We start from the raw sequence: 6,000 nt of genomic DNA, 5'->3' as shown, positions 1-6,000 counted from the left end.
ATTAGGAAAAGAGCTCAGCCACACTACAGGCTGCAGCATTTATAGGAAGCGGCGGCGCGGCGGCGCTCTGCTGGGGCCCCAGGCCAGTTCGGGGCCCCAAGCAGTTGCTTGTTTTGCCTGTCCTGTTCCGACGGGCCTGCTAATCACAGGGCAGTGTAAAACCAGCGTTGGCCAGTCAGGACACGTGCTGTCAGTGAGTAAAGTGGCGATGCGGCTGCCTTTTTTGGGGGGCGTGATCAGTGCTTCTGGGTAAAGCGAGCATCCGCCGCCCCAGCTGTGCTGTGATTCTTTACAGCACAAGCTGATTTTTGGGAAGGGGGTCCCTGAATGGCCGTTTGGAAATGTGGTCACCCTAGCAGGAAAGGGCCGACCTGCTGCAGTATAATGACGGCGGCTGGTCGACAAGTGGTTAAACATCACTCCACAGCGCCCTCTGAAATAAGGCAGGATGCGCATGTAAGGAAAGCCATAGATAATTTGATTTTCATTCTTTCCTTCCACCAGGCGTCCCAATACTTGTGATAATATAATGTATGTTGTACTTGGGAAAACATGAAGATTTTATACCTACCGTATTTATCGGCAGGTATAAGAGGAAAATCGTGGGTGCGCGATATACGCCAATACCTGCTTCCCGCGCTCAGTTTGAATGCCTGCGCCGACATATACCGAGTGCAGTACACTTGGCTACATTCGGCCAGGCTCGGCTTCGCTCGTGCTCACGCATAAACGTCACAGAGCGTGAGCACGAGCGAAGCCGAGCCTGGCCGAATGTAGCCCGAGTGTACTGCATGACGGTATATGTTGGCGCAGGCATTCAAACTGAGCGCGGGAAGCGGCGATTCGAGGGGTAACAGCGCGGGAGAAGCCGGGAGGACACCACCGAAGCCGCAGACGGACGCCGGACCCCAGACCTGACGAGGAGGACACCACCGAAGCCGCAGACGGACGCCGGACCCGACGAGGAAGACACCACCGAAGCCGCAGACGGACACCGGACCCGACGAGGCCGCCGATGGTCGCCGCCAAGACACCAAAACTGTAAGTACTAAAATGTTTTTTTTACAGGAATGCAGGTCCACATTAGGGGTGTGCGCTATACGCCGGAGCGCGCAATACCCAGATAAATACGATAATTACGTCCATGTACATGAACCCTACTGCTGTTTTATGTTTTTGTTGCTTTGTCAAATGTAAAAGAAATGTATTAAAGTGGCAGGCTAAAAAACTATAAAAAAAAATGGACCTGCAGTAAAAAATATTCATGTGTCCACCCATTCTGCTGCCTCTTCACGTATGACATTCTTCTGGGTGTTCCCAATGCATGGTCCCCTGCTGCGGGTTTGTGGTTCCTCCTGCCCCCCACAACATGACGACTGATGTAGAGGTCAGCAGAAGGAACCACAGAGATCACAGGAAGTATGAAATGCGAAAATTCTTTAGGTGATTGTAATAAACAGAGCAAAGACTGAAAGAACGGGTGGTGGGACAGAAGATTATAAACACTCTTCTTTTGAGGGTCCTACTTTGCTACAATTTTTAATCCAGCAACAAGGTTGGTTTAAAGACATTAAAAAAATAAAGACCAATGCCAAATATATTTGAAATAAAGGTGCTAGAGTATGGAGGCAATAATTTACCATTTATAATAATTTATAATTCATAGCTGAATTCTTGTGCAGCAGTCACATATAGGACCACTGGCAACTGCCACATTTTGCCTCCTTTACTACCACCCGCCCTCAATGTACTGCAAAAATGACATAAATACAACAAACAAAAGTCACTGCCCCTACCTATGACTGGACTATACTAGGGATGAGCCGAACAACCCCCCCCCCCCCCCGTTCGGTTCGCACCAAAACCTTCGAACGGACCGAACGTTCGCGCGAACATTTAGAACCCCATTGCTTAGAACCCCAAAGTTTTAAAAACGGTCATTTTTTCAGGACTCCTGAAAAAAAACGACAGTTTATAAAACTTTTTTTCCATTGATACATGTTCCCTCGGGCAAGACCCGGGTTCTCAAAGACGTTTTCACAGGCATACTATAGACACCCAGCAGGTACAATATTTAAAGGAATTTTTCATTTTTTTTTTTATTTAAGCATCATTAAAATCACTGCTCCTGAATCTTTAGGTGCAAACTACAGAGCACACGGCCAGTACACACCAAGTAGCTTTAGGTGCAAACTACAGAGGACACAGGCAATAAACCCCGTAAGAATACTGCAGCTAACACAATCACCTGCCTGCCAGTAAATTAGGAAGAACTGATCTAGCTAAACTATACAGTGTATAAATATATGTACAACACCTGGGATGTATATATATCCTCTACACACTGTAACATTAACTGACTAGCCTGCCTGCTCTATCTACCTGCAAAAAATGACATTCTCTCTCTCTCTCTCTCTCTCTCTCTCTCTCTGTCATCTCTTAACCACCGCAACACACTACACAAGGCCGACCTGCAGGCGGCCTTTTATAGCGTGGGGTGTGTACTAAACCCCCTGAGCATAATTGGCCAAAGCCACCCTGGCTTTGGCCAATTATGGCTCTTCGTTTTTGGAAAAATGTGATTGGCCAAGCATGCGGGTCATAGTGCATGCTTGGCCAATCATCAGCCAGCAATGCTGCAGTGAATTACGGTCTGTGAAACGTAACTCGAATTTGGCGCGAATGACCTGTTTTGCTCGTATTTCGACGAACGATCGAACATACGATGTTCGAGTCGAACATGAGTTCGACTCGAATACGAAGCTCATCCCTAGTCTATACAATAAGGAGCACTGGAAAGAGCGCATATACATACAAAAACATGGAATATCCACTCTCAAACTTACCGACCAATCAGCAACCAACCAAATTCACCTGTCTAACAGTGTGCGTTAAAAACAGAGGTTTAGTTGCACGCATTTGCAAATGCATGTGTAAGCTGCAGACCCCGTCACCGGCCCCTTATCTATCCATCAGCAGTCATGTGCTCCTACTAAGGAGACTTAAAATGCAATGTTATAGTTAGGACTGCAGTATACAGAGCGCCTTGGTGGGGCCTGCAGCTGTTTTTAACGCACACTTTTAGACAGGTGAATTTGGTTGGTTGCTGATTGGTCGGTAAGTTTGAGCTTGGATATTTTATGTTTTTGTATATGTATATGTGCCCTTTCTAGCGCTCCTTATTGTATAGACCAGTCATAGGTAGGGGCAGTGACTTTTGTTTGTTGTATTTATGTCATTGTGGTCAGGCAGCGCACTGGCACCTTTGCTTCCATGTGCTGAGTGTGCAGTGTGCTCCTGCCCCTTTAATGAGGGCTGGGCTACCTCCAGTCACCTGCCCCTTATCTATCCATCAGCAGTCACGTGCTCCTACTGAGGAGACTTAAAATGCAATGTTATAGTTAGGACTGCAGTATACAGAGAGCCTTGACGGGGCCTGCAGCTTACACATGCATTTGCAAATGCATGCAACTAAACCTCTGTTTTTAACGCACACTGTTAGACAGGTGAATTTGGTTGGTTGCTGATTGGTCGGTAAGTTTGAGCCTGGATATTCCATGTTTCTCAATGTACCGCAGACTAGACATTCATTTCCGTCCAAATGCATTTTTGTCCAAATTTCAGGTATTTTCGTTATCGTTTTAACAAACGAAAACGAACGCGCAGAACCCGAAATCCAAAAGATCCGACACATAAAAATGCTTTATTTTCGTTTTCGTTGCTACAACAGTTCGATATAGATAGGAGATTCGACATGACGCTGACAATAGCAATTTGTGTCTATCGAATCTGTGGTCAAATGTGCCTAACCTTAACTCTATTAGTCCAACATAATTCCACATAGAGAGGAAAAATTCGACATTATAGAGACAGTGTTGGGGTAGACCATTCGACATGAATGACGAAGATTCGACGAAGCAGCGAAAAACATACAAACTTTGAATCTGTCATTGAAGGCTTATGGTGTCTGTCGAAAGTTCTAAGAAGATTCGACAAGCAGCCAAACTGTACGACTCTGCAATCGTACATTTCCAGTCAAATGCTCGGCCCATAGGCTATAGAAGAATTCGAATGTTGGTTGACTAGTAATAATAATTTATAAATATAATTATTACTAGTGTCATACAACATTAGAATTCTACTATAGCTTGTAGGCGGAACATTAGACAGGAAATGTACGATTGTGGCATCGTACAGTTTCGCTGCTCCGTTGAATCTTCTTAGAACATTTGACAGACAACATAAGCCTTCAGTGACAGATTCGACCTTCATTAATTCGGATTTTCGGACGAATGCGTTTTTTAATGAAACAAAATAAATAAAAAAGAATTTCCGGAGTAACTAAAGAAATTTATTTTTCGGACAGAAACGAAATTCCGAAACAAAATATTTCAGTGTGTACATGTCAGGGATCAGCAGCTAAGACCACTAGACACGTAGCTACACAGTGGAACTGAGACCAAACAAAGTATTTCTCATTAAAGCGGGATTCTACCCACAATTGTTTTTTTTTTAAAAGTCAGCAGCTACTAACAGTGTAGCTGCTGACTTTTAATAAGGACACTTACCTGTCCTACTCGCCCCCGCGCTGATGGCCCGCCCGATGCTGATCCCTCGATCGGTGCAGGTCCCGTGCCGCCATTCACACTAAGGCCCCGTACACACGACCGAACATGTCCGATGAAACTGGTCCGCGGACTAGTTTCATCGGACATGTTCGGTCGTGTGTACGGCCTATCGGACAGGTTTTCTGGCCTAGCGGACAGGTTTCCAGCGGACAAAAGTTTCTTAGCATGCTTAGAAACTTGTCCGCTGGAAACCTGTCCATCGGACATGTCCGCTGGTTAGTACGTCTAACCAGCGGACCGAAATCCCGCACATGCGACGAATTGATTTGACGCATGCGTGGAAGCATTGCACTTCCGTGTTTGAGAACGTCGGTGTCTTCTACGTCACCGCGTTCTCTGTCCACGGGGATTTTGGTCTGATGGTGTGTACACACATCAGACCAAAAGCTCCCAGGAGACATGTCCGATGAAAACGGTCCGCGGACCGTTTTCATCGGACATGTCTCCTCGTGTGTACAGGGCCAAAGGGAAACAGGCAGTGAAGCCTTACGGCATGAAATTACACTTAAATGTTTTATGCAGAATTAAGTTATAAAAATAAATATTAACAACAACTTTATCCATTAAATTTCATAAAAGCAACAATCTCACCAGATTACTGTATTTTTTATTCTTACTATACTTTCAATCATATACATTTTAATTGCTTTCCTAAATATTTTATTTTTTTAAAGAAATGTATTCATGTTGATTTACACTATTTTCAGAACCAATCATACAGTGGGCCAGATTCAGCAATAGATACGACGGCGGATCTCCTGATCCGCCGTCGTATCTGTGAGACCCGACGGTCGGATCTGTGAGATCCGACGGTCGGAGCTATGCGACTGATTCATAAGTATCAGTTCCGCATAGATCTCCCTTAGTTCCGACTGGTGTAAGTGACTTACACCAGTCGAATCTTAGGCTGTAAACTCCCGCTGGCCGCTAGGTGTCGTCGCTTTTTTTTACCCGTCGCATATGCAAATGAGGAAAACCGCCAATTCACGTTCGTACGCCCGCCCGTCGCTCGTTTTCTACGTCGTTTGCGTTCGGGTTTTTCCGGCGGATAGCTACTCCTGCTATATGAGGGGTAGCTAATGTTAAGTATGGCCGACGTTCCCGCGCCGAGTTTTAATTTTTTTACGTCGTTTGCGTAACGCGATCAGGAATCCCGATGGCCGCAATCGACGTACCCGCCGCAAACAATGACGTCCTAGCGACGTCATTTGGAGCATGCGCACTGGACTTTTTCGCGGCGGCGCATGCGCAGTTAAATCGGCGCGGGAACGCGCCTGATTTAAATTGTACACTCCCCCTAGCCGCGGAATTTGCATTCCGCCGGGGGGAGTTACGATCCAACGGTGCAGTTTGCGAGGTAAGTGCTTGCTGA

Source organism: Rana temporaria, chromosome 10 (genome assembly GCF_905171775.1).
Source record: "Rana temporaria chromosome 10, aRanTem1.1, whole genome shotgun sequence".
Classification (NCBI taxonomy): domain Eukaryota; kingdom Metazoa; phylum Chordata; class Amphibia; order Anura; family Ranidae; genus Rana; species Rana temporaria.
Note: the sequence above shows the minus strand (reverse complement) of the source record.